Source organism: Cervus elaphus, chromosome 9 (genome assembly GCF_910594005.1).
Source record: "Cervus elaphus chromosome 9, mCerEla1.1, whole genome shotgun sequence".
Lineage (NCBI taxonomy): Eukaryota > Metazoa > Chordata > Mammalia > Artiodactyla > Cervidae > Cervus > Cervus elaphus.
Window position 1 is genome coordinate 39,143,703 of NC_057823.1, and position 15,970 is coordinate 39,159,672.

A 15,970-nucleotide genomic window follows, 5' to 3' on the forward strand; every position below is an offset into this window, starting at 1 on the left:
TCAGTGGAGTATTAAACCCAGGCAGTCACCTCCCTGCTGTCACTGCAAACTCTCCTAGAGAAACATAACTTTTCATCAGTACACTTAGAGGAGGCACGAGCTGATGCCCCAAATTGGCTCTGTTCCCTTTTTAAGGTGAAGTGTCATCAAGTTCCAAAGAGAAAGGGCTTGATCTCCGCAGACGGCTGCTCAAGCTGGCTGGGGACCAGTCTCTGGCCACATCCTGTGCCCGCAGTCTCAGGGATGCATGCTCTGCTGGAGGCGGCTGGCAGCTTCTTAAGTTTAATGGTTTGTCCCCCTGCTGAAAATAGTCTTCTCAAAGGAATGCAGCCTCTGGTGCACTGCCGAGGGCAGCCCCAGACCCAGGGTTATGGGCACAGCAGTTTACTCCGGGGAGAGCTGGCACCTCCCTGGCCTGGACAACGCAGGTCAAGAGGTGAAGCCACACCAGGGCCAGCCGGCAGCTCGGTCCTCACCCAGAGCAGAGGATGCACACAAGGCATTCAGGTTTCCACCGTCCTGACACTGAGGAGGCCTGGCCAGCAAGGGCAGTGAGAGAAAGAGTGGGATGAGTGAGGTGCTCACTGGTCTCCTGGTTTACACAGGCCCTCAGCTGTTCATTTGATTAAATAGCTAACTTAGGTGCACAGGTGGTAAGAAGATAACATCAAATGCTTCCACTTTCTCTGGCATCTCCTTCCTGTCCTCAAAAGAGTTCCAAGTTTTATGTTTTTTGGTTTTGTTTTTTTTTTCCTGGTTTTGTCTTTTTTTCTTTTTTAACTGGAGGCTAATTGCTTTACAATGTTGTGCTGGTTTCTGCCATACAACAACGTGAATCAGCCATAAGGATCCCCTCCCACCCCCCAGCCCATCCCACTTCTCTAGGTTGTCAGAGAGCACCGGGTTGAGCTCCCTGTGTTATACAACAACCTCCCGCTAGCTACCTATTTCACATGTCTAAAACAAACTTAAAATGAATTAAAGACCTCAATACAAGACCAGAAACTATAAAACTCTGAGAAGAAAACCTAGGCAGAACACTCTGACATAAATCACAGCAAGATCCTCTATGAACCCAACTCCCAGAGTAATGGAAATAAAAAACAAAAATAAACAAATGGAACCTTGTTTTGCTTTTTAAAAGGGAAATTAAACAAATCTTCGGCACATTGCGTGTGAGATAGAGGAGAGGTATGTGGTCTTTGCAAAAGGGTACCGGGCATTCTTTTCTGTTCTGCTTGGATCCTGGCTAAAGGAAGGCTTCTCACTAGCAAAGGGCTTCAGAGCTGGGGCAGGAGACCACAGGAGGAGATCACTGCAGGCTCTGCTATCAGCAGGCACCTTCCACCCAGGCAGAGCATGATGACACAAACAAGAAGGCAGCTACCCTGGAATAAACCCCTCATCCGAATTGGGGAAAATAAAGCATTTTCTTACACGCTCATTTGTCAAGCATCTCAAGCAGACTGAGGTGAGAGAGAGGGGAAAAAAATAACAGAACCCAAAATAGCACAGCGCTACGTGGGAGGGATTAAAAAAAAAAAATGACGGTGCTCTGAACAGTGACAGACAGCAAGGCTTCGGTTCATCACTCGATAATAAAGTGTGCCCCTCGGGAGGCTCCCTGTTTCCACTCCACTCCCTTCTCCACGGCCCTGTGTTTTCTGCACATGGATATGTACACTATCGCGTATTTGACTTTGAATTTGGGTGTTTTTGCTCATCTTGTCCTGCCCTAGATTCCCACAGCTGCGCTGCTGGGTGATGGTTGTGCTGGCCCCTGTGTGATGCCAGAGCCGGAGGTCTAGCATTGCACCAGGGGGACACAAGCGTAGCCCCCACCCAGCCCTGGCCCATATCATCCAAACATCAGGTAAGGCTGTGGTCCCTTAAGGCAAATGCACACATCCCCCGAATCTGGGAAATGGGAATCTCTGGTACCTCTTCCTACCACCAGCTGGCAGAAGCCAAGCAACAATCCGCTCAACTGAAAGCAAGCTGCTGCTTCTCTCACTTCCAGCCATGCAACCCGAAGCTGCTTTGCATCTTTGCGTCTCCATCATGCCAATGTTGTGATGAACCAGTTGTTCCTCCAGTGGTGGTCATGCGCACAGATTCTACCTCCCCTCCATCAACCCCAAGGCCTGCTTGAATAGTCCAAGAGATGGGGGGGAGTGGTAGGTGTTCTTCCCTCTGAGGTTGGGGTGTGAAGGGTTCCCACCACATCGTTTGCATGTAATCTCTCTTAGACACAGTGTGACCACCCAACCTGCACACGATGAAGCTCCACAAATGTTACGTGCTGTAGACACTGGATCAGGCAGGGTTTGGTTGGAGAAGCAGAACCAATCTAGATGATTTAGACTTGGATGTCAGAGTCGGCAGGAGTTAGACCTCCTTCAGTGGAGTGGCGCCATTTGCGTGGCCCCTGCTTCTGTGTCTAGTGTTGGATCTGCAGTTACTCTAGATCAGCCAGACCCAGAAAAGGATAAGGAAGCAAATGTAGATGACAGCAAGGGCAAACTGGAACCTACAATATACTGAGACTCATATGACCCACTCCAGTATTCTTGCCTGGAGAATTTTCACGGACAGAGGAGCCTGGCAGGCTACAGTCTACGGGGTCACAGAGTCAGACACGACTGAACGACTAAGCATACATAGCTCATGACATCTGGAACCCTGGGGGGATGCTGCTCTGTGTCCTGACACCTGGATGCTGTTGGTGACCTGCAGAAGCAGGGGTTCTATGCTACGGAGCTGGCCCAGGCCTTGGAGAGGCTGAAGGAGATCTGGTAGGAGCGAGAAGATCTGCAGGGCCGAGTGCTGCCCCGAACCACCTGGGTAAGCCAGGACATCAGCATGGGTGTATACAAGCTGCTACCTTGCTTTTGCCTTGTAGCCACATTCAGGGCTTAAGAACTGTGGCTCCTGGAAAAGGGAACCCTCCTACACTATCAGTAGGAATGTAAATTGGTGCCACCACTGTGGAAAATGGAATAGAGGTTCCTCACAAAACTAAAAACAGAGCTGCTGTAGGATCCAGCAATCCCACTCCTTGGGCATATATCTGGACAAAGTCACAATTCATAAAGACATATGTACCCCAGGTTTCATAGCAGCACTATTCACAATAGCCAAGACACAAAAACCACCTAAATGTCCATCAACAGAGGAGTGAATAAAGAAGATATGGTACGAATATGCAATGGAATATTCCTCAGCCATAAAAAAGAATGAAATAATGCCATTTGGAGCAATAGAGATGAACCTAGTGATTATCATACTAAGTGAAATAAGTCAGAAAGAGAAAGACAAATACCATTATGATATCACATATATATATAAAATCTAAAATATGACACAAATGAACATATCCATGAAACAAAAACACACTCAGACATAGAGAACAGACTTGTGGTTGCCAAGGGAGAGGGGCAGGGCAGGGGTGGATTGGGAGCTGGGATTAGCAGATGCAAACTATTATATACAGAATGGATAAACAACAAGGCCCTACTACATAGCACAGGGAACTATATTCAATATCCTGTGATAAACCATAATGGAAAAGAATATGAAAAAGAATATGTATATATATATATCAAACTGAACCACTTTGATACACAGTAAAAATTAACACATGGTAAATAAACTATACTTCAACAAAATAAATTTTAAAAAAAGAGCTGTGGCTCCTGCTTAACCTCCACCTTCCAAATTTTAATCAAAACGTCTCCTGTGGCCAAGGCTCACCTAGAACCATGCAGCTTAGGGAATTCAGGGGGGCTGCAGCTCCAGCTTCCTAAGTTGCTACAGTACAAACAACTGTAATACTTGCTAAGAGAGCTGTGACCTTCCACTCCACACCCCTTCCCCACACCTGTAGAAGAAATACCAATCCCAGGGCAACGCATTTGTTCTCAGCACCTATTTGTGTTTTGCTCACCACCATATGCCTGAGCCTAGTAGGTTCTCAGTCAAATTTGGCTGAATGAATCAATGCCAGAGATGATCAAAGCAAATTCTAATCTTTGCACAAGTCTTCAGCCCACTTTTTTTTTTTTTTTACATCAACCTATGAGTAAACAAGCATTTGCTCAGCACCTATTTTGAGCCAGACACTAACCTGGATACAGGAGGAAATGCAAGGAAAGAGAAAGAGCCACCCATGACCTCAAAATAGTAGCCAGGTGGTTTAAGAGGTGACACAGATTCATCAAAAGCTAATTAATGTCATGGCATTACATTTGGTAAGGAGACAAACAGTACTAACAAATTACTCTATGAATCATGACAGGTGACTTCAGGAAGCATTCCTAGAGGAGGTGAGACTTCAGTCAGAGCATGAAGACAGATGGAGGAAAAGGGAGAAAAAGCAGAAGTCAGAGTTCAAAGGGCCTATCTGGAACAGGGGAAGGCCCCAACCCAGCTGGCTCTTCGACTTTGTGTGAGGTGCTCAGTTGCTCGTCATGTCAGACTCATTGTGAGCCCAGGAACTGCAGCTCTCCAGGCTTCTCTGTCCATGGGATTTTTCAGGCACGAATACTAGAGTGGGTTGTCATTTCCTCCTCCAGGGGATTTTCCCAGCCTAGGGACTGAACCTGTGTTGCCTGCATCTCTTGCATTGGCAGATGGATTCTTTACCTCTGTGCCACCTGGGAAGCCCTAGTGTAGAGGACAGCAGGATAAAAAGCCAGGGCTCACGTCAAGGATGATATCAGGAAGTGATTCCCCCCTACCTCACTGCCTGAGCTTGTCCAGCACTGAGAAGAGAAAGTAGGACCATGTTGATCCTCAATGATGATGAAAGCGAGCCAACACTCACTAAGCATCTACAGTGTACTGGGGCTGTCACATCACTCAATCCTAAACTAACCATTAGGTAGCTATTATTTTCCCCACTGATGGATGAGGAACCTGAGTCTTAGATGACATTCCTTGCCCAACCATCAAGTGGCAGAACTGGGTTCTGAATCCATGCCTGTGCTTGCAGCCCTGTCCCTAAGCTGTCCACCCACGCAGAGACTGTCACCGCCAATGATCACTCCTCCCTAAGTGCTTCTAGGCTGCCCAATCAGGCCAGCACTTCAAAATCCTAGTGACCAAGAGGCTACTGTAAATACTAAGTGACTGAGCAAAACGCATGAGGGCCTTCTTTTGTCACTGAATTTCAGTTATGATTAGAGAAGGAAATAGGCCAGAATTTAACCGGGTAAATGAGAAAAGTCTGCTAAGAAAGTGGTTTTCTCTCCCCAGGAGGGTGGACTGAAGAGAGAGCCTACATCGTGATAAAACACGTATTTATCTTGGAATGAATACTTGGTACCTCTTTGCTCTTTAATGTACAGGGGTTTTCCCCTGTAGATTATAGGTTTCTTTTGTGGAACATGTTTTCAGTTTATAAGTTGAAAAGCACTCAGTAATGTTGGTAATGAAATTGGGCTTGCACACAGAAATTGTCATCTAAGTGCCCAGCCTGTGACAGCCTTCCAAACAGCTCAGTGCTGCCTCCAGTTTTGGAGGGAGGAGATCGCCTACATCCCCCATCCCCCACCCAGAACGGCTCTAGCAAGGACTGACCAGGCTGAGGCAATGAAGCAGGAATGAAAAAGCCTGGCAAACCAGTAAATGTGTCAATTTATTTGGACTCCCCGCAATTTAGAAGTTGATTTCAAAGAAAAATTGCTTCAAGCCTCGACTCCTTCTGTTGTTGCCAACTCTGGCCCATTTTTACAGCTGACTGACCACCGGCTAGAAAGGCAGGTCTCCGGTAGTCCCAGCAGGCCTTGATGGCTCCTTGCTGTCCCCGAGCACAAGTCACGAGCATAATTACAGCTAATGGAGACAGGTTGGGGCAGGCCATGCCCTACACAGCCCCCACCACCTGCTTCCCCAAGGACTGAGCTACAGCTTGCATAAGCAGCTGCTTTGTTGTGAATCCCCAGTCAACAGCTGACATGATTCATGAGACCTTCACACTCCTGCACTGCAATCCCCTCATGCCTCTGGAACCTTCTCTGCTAGCCCTCACACACAGCCCGGGTCACTGGCTTCACCTTCTCCCACCCTCGCCCAAAGCGACCTCTAAGGTTAATTGCGCTGCCTCCAGGCCTCCACCCAGCAGGAAAGTCAACAGTCTGATTTCCCTGGGAGGGACTGGCCAGTGTGGGGCAAGAAATCTGCCCCACTCCCCACACATAAATCCTAGCAGACATCTTTCTCTTCAGCAGCTTAAAATCTGAGTATGTCTCATTTAAAATCGATCTCACTCCCAACGCCAGTCTGAAGTTAGGGGAAAGGGGTTATCAGGCGGCTCTGTGGTAATAAAGAACACATTAATCTCAGCTGAGTTTCCAGAGAATTTTTTTTTTGGGTTCAGAAAGGGTAGCTATTTAAATAGAGTTGTTTGGACGGTGAAGATTTAATACATTGTCCTCTCAACAAACCCTTTAAGAACCTATTAACAGCCTGGGTTATTCAGAGGGGTGTTTCCTCTACATGGCCTAGCTCAGGGCGACTGGAGGATGTACTCTATCAGTTCAAACAGAGCCTGTTCTGAGGAAAAAAGGCAACCTGAGGGAGCAGCAGCAAGGAGCCTCAGCCCCAGGGTTACTCCAGGCTGAGGTAAAACTGAGTAGGAGGCCGGAAGCAAACAGAAGCCGCCGCCTGCAGGCAGGGCCCTGTGAACTGAAGGGTGTAGACCAGATGACCTTTCTCCTCCACTGTACCCCAGCCCTGGGCTCCCCGCCTGAACTTTCCTCCTTTGTGAAGACAGCCATCTAGACAAACGGAGATAACCTTTCCAGACCAATCACAACCTTTCGCTGGGCCATTTGCATGCAATTCTAACGGAAAGGTCACCCAGAAAAGTCGGCGGTCGGAGCCTCCCTCCAAACAACAAATGTGACAATTAAAACAAAGCACCCTTCTCATTTGATGGGCGCGGAAGCAGCTGGGCTGGCCCAGGCCCGTGGCATTTGTTACCTGAGGGAAACAATAGCAGCTCTGTAGGCACGTCTGGCCGAAAGGGCAGGAGCTGCTGCCGTCTTCTCGGTTCAGGCCGACAAGAGAGGGGCACCGGGACACTTCCCATCAAGACCGCAGGCGAGTCTCACGTCTTCCACCACACCTGCCCCGGCCTCCCGGTGTGCGCATGCCCGAGCGCCCGGACGCGCACATGCTGGTGATAAAGACTTGCTCTGATTCCAGACCAGGTTTAGAGCCAGGATCACAGGGCAGGCCTAGCGGTTGTGAGTGTGGCTCTTTCCCTTCCACTCTGGAAGAGCCAGATTGGCCATGGCTTTGCCCTTGAATTTAAAATGTGTATTTAACTGTTAGAGCCAAGGACACATTTCTCACCTTCTCCTAGCTTTTTCCAGCCTCCTACAGAACCAGGTCTCCCGTGGAAGTGGTAGTTTAGGAATAGCTTATGGCTGCTCTAAAGACTCGCAAAAGTCCATAAGTGCCGGCTATACTGGTGGGTAGGTGATACCCGCATGGACCATGCTCTGTTCAAAGAGAAAGCAGTCCATGTAAAACCTTTGCTGCTTAGGTGTGTACTTTTGAACCATCTCGTTCCTTCCATACTCCTCCTGCACAACTTATTGGACCAGGGCTTAGAGACCTGACACAAAAAAGAACCAATTACCTTTCCAATGACCTATGACCCATGTTTCAAAAAACAAAAAGAAGGAAAGTAATAATTAAATTTCCCTTTCTCACTAATATGAACCATGAATCAGACAAGACTTCCCTATTGGCAGAAGAAATTACTTCTGAAGAGTCATGAAGTAAATGTAGAGCTAAAGAAATCAAAATTAAGGATGAGCTAGGGCTGTGAGCACCAGGAGTCACTAATGGTTGAGAGTGAGAGAGAAAGAGGCCATCACACTGAATATAGACACAATTGTTCCTTAGTATCACGGGCATTGATTCTGGCCACCACCCATAGTCAGCCCTCAGCATCTGCCAGTTCCACATCTGCAGAGATGGAGGGTGGATTGTATTATATTTCATCCTACAGGAGGAGTACCTGAGTGAGGACCCTGCTGGAGCCCCTTTGAATCCTCTGTACCATTTCCAGGCAACCCTGCTATGCCTTATTTTCTGATCTTGGTTTCTGGCCTTCTTCATTGCTCCCCACACAGTTAATCATCAGTTCCCCCTTCCAGAGGCGCTGTTCCTTCCCTGAAAACTCCCCTGGAAAAACACAACAGATATCTTGGGGAGACTTGTTTCCCCAGGCCCAAAAAGAAAAGGGCAATTACATTAAGAACACATTTAACCATTCCTGCTCTGTTTGATTAAAGGAAGGCAAACAAAAGCCCTGATTTATGAGGCAACCACCAGACCCTCTAAGGATGATCCAGGCAGGCAGAGGCAGTGCCATTTATACAGACTGAATAACCCTATTGCGTCAGAGGGAGAAAGATGGCATCTGATCTCTCCTGCCTGAACGGCTGTCCATTTGGTGATTGAAAACACACCAGTCATGCCAGGCAGCTCTCGTGTCTCTCTCTGGGCAGGGCCAGTAGCACAGGCACCACAGCAGATGTGGCCTGAGAATGGGTCAGAGCCCTGATTCCTTTAGACTGACAACAAATGAGAAGCCACAGGAAGTTTAGGTGGATTCCTACTCCAGGCTGGGTGTCAGTTACTTCGGCGTTTTATCTTCTTTTCTGTTTGATTTACAGTGAGCATGCTCTAGGCTAGGAAGAATGCACAGTATTTTTATAAACTTCAAGAAGTTTCTAGGCCATGAAATATTCTTCACAACTTGTCTGAGGAGGCAGGTAGGGCAAGTGTGGTGCAGACCATATAGTGTAAAAAGACCTCCACTGACCAGAATTCAACTAACCCAAACGTCTCAATTAATCAAACATTTTACTCTCTACTTTTATAAACATAAAAGGTCATATGACCAAAAATGTCACTTTAAAAAATGTCACTTTTAACACTTTAAAAGTGTTAAACTAGGTGGTGTCTTACAAGCTGTGCTTCACTTCAGTTCAGTTCAGTCGCTTAGTCGTGTCTGACTCTTTGTGACCCCGTGAATCGCAGCATGCCAGGCCTCCCTGTCCATCACAAACTCCAGGAGTTTACTCAAACTCATGTCCATCAAGTCGGTGATGCCATCCAGCCATCTCATCCTCTGTCGTCCCCTTCTCCTCCTGCCTCCAACCCCTCCCAGCATCAGGGTCTTTTCCAATGAGTCAGCTCTTCGCATGAGGTGGCCAAAGTATTAGTTTCAGCTTCAGCATCAGTCCTTCCAATGAACACCCAGGACTGATCTCCTTTAGGACGGGCTGGTTGGATCTCCTTGCAGTCCAAGGGACTCTCAAGAGTCTTCTCCAACACCACAGTTCAAAAGCATCAATTCTTCAGCACTCAGCTTTCTTCACAGTCCAACTCTCACATCCATACATGACCACTGGAAAAACCATAGCCTTGACTAGACAGACCTTTGTTGGCAAAGTAATGTCTCTGCTTGGAGAGCTCTAAAATGGTGACCCTGAGGTACTGTGGCATCTTGAATCATGTGAAAATGTGTTATGTTCATCAAACTCTAATTACTAAGGCATAAATGTGGCCACAAGTATTTGGGGAAGATTTGCAACAAAAAAAGTTTCTATTTTATTCTCAGTGAAGCAGGACATGAAATGTTTAATTTGTATTTATTTATTTATTTATTTTGGCTGTGCTGGGCCTTTGTTGCTGTTCAGGCTTTTCTCTAGTCGTGGGGAGTGGGGGCTACTCTCTAGTTGCAGTGCTCGGGCTTCTCATTGTGGTGGCTTCTCTTGTTTCAGAGCATGGGCTTTAGGGCGCATGGGTTTTAGTAGTTGCGCCTCCTGAGTTCTAGAGCACAGGCTCATTCTTTGTGACACACAGGCTTAGGTGCTCTGCAGCATGTGGGATTTTCCCAGACTAGGGATCAAACCAGCATCTCCTGCGCTGGCAGGCAGACTCCCCACCACTGAGCCACCAGGGAAGCTCCTGCAGTGGATGTTTAAATGACCATCTTTGTGACACCAAACATTATTTTTCAGACTGTATTATAACAGCTTAAACATTACGTCCTTAGAGAAGAGGAATCATGAGGAATTTGTCCAAATGCCCCTGAGGTAGACAAGAGCCTCTAGCACCCAAAGGCATGGGTGAGCCATTGGACATAAGCAAGTCTTGGGATCTGGACAAGGGGTCAAGAGACACGGGTTCAAGCCTTAGCTTTATCAGTCAAGGAATGACCTTGGGAACCCCTCATCTCACTTTTCTCGGCTATAAAATGGAGAGACTCTATTAACGTACGAAATGATCTATCTCCAAAGATGATCTTTCTACTGAAATCAATAGCACTAGGAAAACACACACACACACATACATACACACACAAACTCCTCTCAAAACAAAACCCAAATCTATACTACAGTTGGAGAAAGAACTCAGAGGCTGCTTGTCTTCCTTTTAGCTCTAACCCCAAAGCAAGTTATAAAGGGAGATACAATGGGCTGAATCCCATGCTTAGCACTATAATTTTGCCCCCTGCCCCGAGGGAAAATCCACCTGAGACGACCATCTTGCACATCCGATTCTAGTTCTAGTTAACAAACTTCTTTCTTTGATACAGAAAGACCTTGAAGTTTTCAACCTGTCAACTCAGATTTGATGCTTAAGGATATCTTCCTCCCAGAGACCTCCTGACCAGACGTGAAATTATATAGCTCTGAAGACTTCTTTCTCTCCCTATGACCCTTAATCCCAGACCAGACTCAGGAGTTCTTCCAAGTCCGTTTGAAAGAGAGGAAGTAGGAGGCTTCATGTGGGGAAATGACGAGGGGCTTCCTTCCTGCTGGAGCTGAGTGAACTCCCTCTTCAGGACTCCCACGGCCTCAGAGGCCAAGGTCAGGGGCCAGAGAAATAGGGCAGCATCAGGTTTCCCTTTAGACCACAGACAGCAGGTTTGATTCCAAACTCAACCTACTGCAACAGATGTGTCATCTCACACAATCAAAACGAGAGGGACAGTGTTCCTGATGGTTATTCTCTTAGGCTCTTTCAGGTCGCATAACTTGAACAACTGACTTCATCTACTTAAGCTTTAGTCTCCTCATCCATAAAATGGGTTTTAGAAACAGTCCCCACTTCATCAGGTTGGTATGTTAATCCAATGAGATAATTCACGCCAAGGACGTTGATGTGTAGGAAGTGTTTAGTAATATACAGCTCTTGAGTTTGGTGTCACTCAAAACCCCTTCTTTGTCCCCGCCTCAAAACTCCCCTGAGGACAGGGTATCATGGGAGCTAAATTTGATATGACCTACATGCCTCCTCTAGAAGAAGGACTGGGGGCTGCAGAACCTTCTGGTTTAGGAAGTGCATGGAGCAGTTCACTGGCTCTGAGCCAACAGCTCTGATTTTTGCACCTGTGATTTCACAGCACTTGGTCGCAAAGCAGCGCCTCTGCCATTATAGACAGAGGTGAGAAATGAGTCATTTTTGCCAACCTCCTCAAAGCCCTGATAATTTCGGTCACACCTATGTTCATTAGTGTCCCATGGGAAACATTAAATAAACTTTTAGCTGGGGGTTGGGCATTCACATGAACCCCAGCTGAATCAGAAAAGAGGAGGTTGTATAATTCCACACACAGAGGCATAGCCAGGGCCTTGGTGTGATACCTGTGGCTGAACACATGGGGTAGAGGGCACGGCCATAGCTTCACTCATCCTGGCTCTGCTGTTTGCCAGCTGCAGAGCTGCGGGCAAGTCATTGAACCTCTCCAAGCCCATGTATCCTCCTTTATAAAGACGAGAAGGTAAAAGCCTGCTAATAACTCCTTGCTCAGTCATGCTGGAGACCGTTCTGGAGTTCAGTATTGGTTGCTGTTGAATCCTCCGAGCTTCTCTCGAAGACCCACTGGTGGCTGGCAGGCAACCCTGTTAATCCTCTGGTGTCTCCTCACCAACAGCAAGCATAAGCAGGCAGAGCATCCTCCCCTTGGACGGGTCCTCAACTTGCCTGACAGGCACAGGCAGTCCAGCCCCTAGAGATTCTAAATCCTACACAGTTTCATCCTCACATGTCAGCCTGGGAACAAGCTGGGGCCAGGAGAGCAGGGGCCACTTGCTCTTGATTCCACTAGAGATCACGTGCCCCCCAAGACAGTCCACATCCAGCTTGGAATGTGGTGGGAATCTGATGACTCAGGGAGGTGGTGGCTCCGATAAGTGATACAGAAAATGTTCCTCCCTCTCTCCCTCCCTCGACTACTCCAGTTCCTCTAGTGGAACTTCCCATCCCCACTGTGATGTCCTTCAAGTCCTGGTCACAGCATTTCCTACCTAGACTTATTGTTTTACTTTTTTTCTTACTAGTAAACTTTTAATCATTAACAGCATGAATCTGGGTTTCCCAGGTGGCTCAGGGGTAAAGAATCTGCCTGCCAAAGCAGGAGACCAGGTTCAGTCCCTGGGTTGGGAAGATCCCCTGGAGAAGAAAATGACAACCCACTCCAGGGTTCTTGCCTGGAAAATCCCATGGACAGAAGAACCTGATGGGCTGCAGTCCGTAGGGTCGCAAAGGGTTGCACACGACTTAGCGACTAAACAATAATAACAAGCATGGACTCTAGTCTCAGACTACCTAAGTTTAAATGCTGCTTTCCCACTTACTGTGTATGTGACTTTAGCCAAGTTTCTTAATCTGTCTGTGCCTCGGTTTCTGCAACCATAAAATGGGGGTAATAATAGCTCCTCCTCTCCAGGGTTGTTGTGAGGATGAAACACTGCATTCAGTGTTCAGGTGTGGAAAGCACTGAGAACAGTGTCTGGAACATAGTAAGCACAGCCACACTGCTGTTGACTGCTTTGTTATCACTTTCTTATGCCTCAGTAACCTCTCGTCATTAGCAGGATTCTTCAGAGGTTTCGTGTCTCAGAAGAGACGGAATAGAGACTGCCCAGTCAGCTCTCCACTCAGAGCTAATCCATCACCGTGCGCACTCTCCCCGCCTGTTTATTGTGATCCCAGAGAGCTCAGTCCTTCCTGTTCTTGGGACGGTTCCTCTTTCTCCGGAACTATCTTGTTTACTAACATTTCCGTATACCCACTCTGCCTCGCTTCCACAGAGAGAAATATATATCCACATTTTGCAAACAGATCATGCATAATTTTTTAAAAAGACCCACATATGTCAACCTCACCACCACCATGCACAGCCCCACCCCAGAACCCAAGATGGGAGAACAAAAGGCAGTTTTGCTATGTTCCTAACTCTCCCAAAATGTGGGAGGCACACAGGAGACTGTTTTGATTTTTCTTAATATATCCCCTCTTAATAGCTATCTTTTTTTAAGCTACAACAACAGAGGAGTAGAATTAAAAGAGAATCCTCTTAGGTCAACCTGTCCTTTCTGGCCACTTGGATAGAAGTTATGGAAATAAAATTCCCAAGCCCCACATTATGGCTCTCCCCACCTGCAACTCCTGACTTCACATCCCACCAAGCAGGTGGGAACAAAGACCATCATCACTGCTGCTGAAGGACTTGGGTGGAGGAAGCTACTTTGGCTGTGCCTCTGTGTCTGTCTCCCCCGGGGCACCTCTGAGCACTCCTCACACTTTTTCCCAATCTGTGTGGCACAGAGACACCAGACATTTCCAGATAATTGCCCATCAGCTTCCCAGGAAAACAAAAAAGGTCGTAGTTGGCACTTTCTTTTCTCTCTCCACCAGCCGTTCATGCAGGAAAAAAAAAAAAAAAAAAGTCTCCAAGTTGAAAACGGCTTTTTTAAAAAGCAACTACCCACATTAAAGGAAGACTGTTTAATTTGAGATCCACAGCTAGAAGATCAAAAATAGGAATAATTAAAGCCTGAGATGTAACTGTCAAGAAAGACATTTTTATCCTGTTTGCCAAGTCCTTAAACAGGTAAACCACATATTTAAAGAAAGCACTAAGATCTGAAAATCCCAATGGGAACTTTTTTCTCTTATTTAAGGCATAATGAATTCAGTCTTCAGAGGCCACAGAGTAGGGTTTATTAAGCTCTCTGAACTGTCAGCTGGATAATTATCTAGCAAAGTCTGTGTGTAGGTGACTCCCTGTGATTCAGCTTCTTTCCTGTTTTGAAACAGAAGGTTACTAACCTCTGGAACAAAATTTGGCAAAGTCAGGGAATGTCAGTTTTATGCAAACAGCATTTCCTTTTTTTCAGCCTTCCTTTTCATCCTATGATATCTGACTTTTAAAAGTCTTATATGTGTACTGAATTCCACTCAAGTACCCTTTCCAAATGCTCCAGAGAGAAATGTAGAACTTAAAAACCAACACCAAACAAACAAAACCCACTCCCTTCTCCAGAGTGACTGGAGCCAGATAAACATGATGTCAAACCCGATAAACAGCCTGACAATGTATATTCCGAGGAGCAGTGAAGCAGGCATTTTAGGTCAGATGCAAAACAAGAATTCAAAAAAAAAAACCTGTTGGTTTATACATATGATTTTTAAATTGTGGCTTTCAAATATCTGAGCACCTGGGATGTTACTGTGTTTAAGTCCCCACTTGGGAGGTTGTTGCTGTGGTTTTCCTTTCACCTAAAAAGGAACCTGAACAGCCAAAGAACGGGCTCATCCTTCTGTTGCGTGTCCCTCATCATCATTATTTTGAAACTAAGTTATTCAGCCTCCTTCCCCACAGGATGCGAGGTACCTTCTAGCCCAGACAATACATGCCATTATCCTAAGTTGACTGAGGAATGAACTCGAGATCAGACGCAAAACCCGAAGTGGAGCGGGGTTCATGCAGGGCTTGCTGGTGTCCCCAAAGGAACTTTGTCAGGCAAGGCTGTTGGCTACACCAGACCCAGGCAGGAGATGTGGGGTTTTCAGAACAGGACACAAAACCTCAGTTAATTGTTGTCAAGAAGCAAAATCAACAGCCCACCTGTTTCAGAACTGGCCAGCTGCCCTCAATTTAGCCAAACAGGATATTTTGTTGTTCTTTGCTCCGAAACCAGAAAACAACCTACTGCTCTGACAGCTGCTGCTGCCCGTGTCCTCTGCCAGATACCCATGTGGCCTGAGGCAGGCAGGTGATTTCCTGCTTCGCTCTCGGGCAGGACTGGAGTAGAGAGCAGGGCAGCGATCAGCTGTGGCCTCTGGACTCCTGCCACCAGCGGGAAGTCACTTACTCCACACTCAGTAGAGACTGGAAAGCAAGGAGAGCTGCAAAACCATGGAGAGCAAGGTGGCTGCAAAAATGGGCAAATGCCCAAAGCCGTTTTAATTGTTCCTGCTGGGACCTGGTTTCTACACTCATCAACCTGGACTGTGCACCGGGGACTGGAACATGGGAGGCAGGCCATGGACATTCACTGGATGAACTGACACCCGAAGGAACAAGCTTATGGGAGCCATCCTGCCACCATGGTCCCCCCTGGAATCAGGAGTTGTTAGAATATTTTAATTCACATGTAGGATGTTTTAATTTTTTTTTCAGGTCATACCAGCCCTCCATCCATCATGTGCTCAGTCGTGTCTGACTCTTTGTGACCCCATGGACTGTAGCCCGCCAGGCTCCTCTGCCCATGGGATTTTCCAGGCAAGAATACTGGAGTGGGTTGCCATTTCCTCCTTCAGGGGATCTTCCCGACCCAGAGATAGAACCTGTGTCTGCTGTACTGCAGGTGGATTCTTTACTGCTAGACCATTAGGGAAGCCCTCATACCAGCCCTAGAACGGCACATATTTTTATAACTTCTCATCAGCTCAAGACAAGCTACCAGCTTCTTGGAAAATGTTTCTAACCTGACATTTTGTTTTTGTTGTTTAGTCGTTGTGTCCAACTCTTTGCGACCCCATGAACTGCAGCACACCAGGTTTCCCTGTCCTTCACTATCTCCCGGAGTTTGCTCGAACTCATGTCCATTGAGTCAGTGATGCCATCCAATCATCTCATCCTCTGCCATCT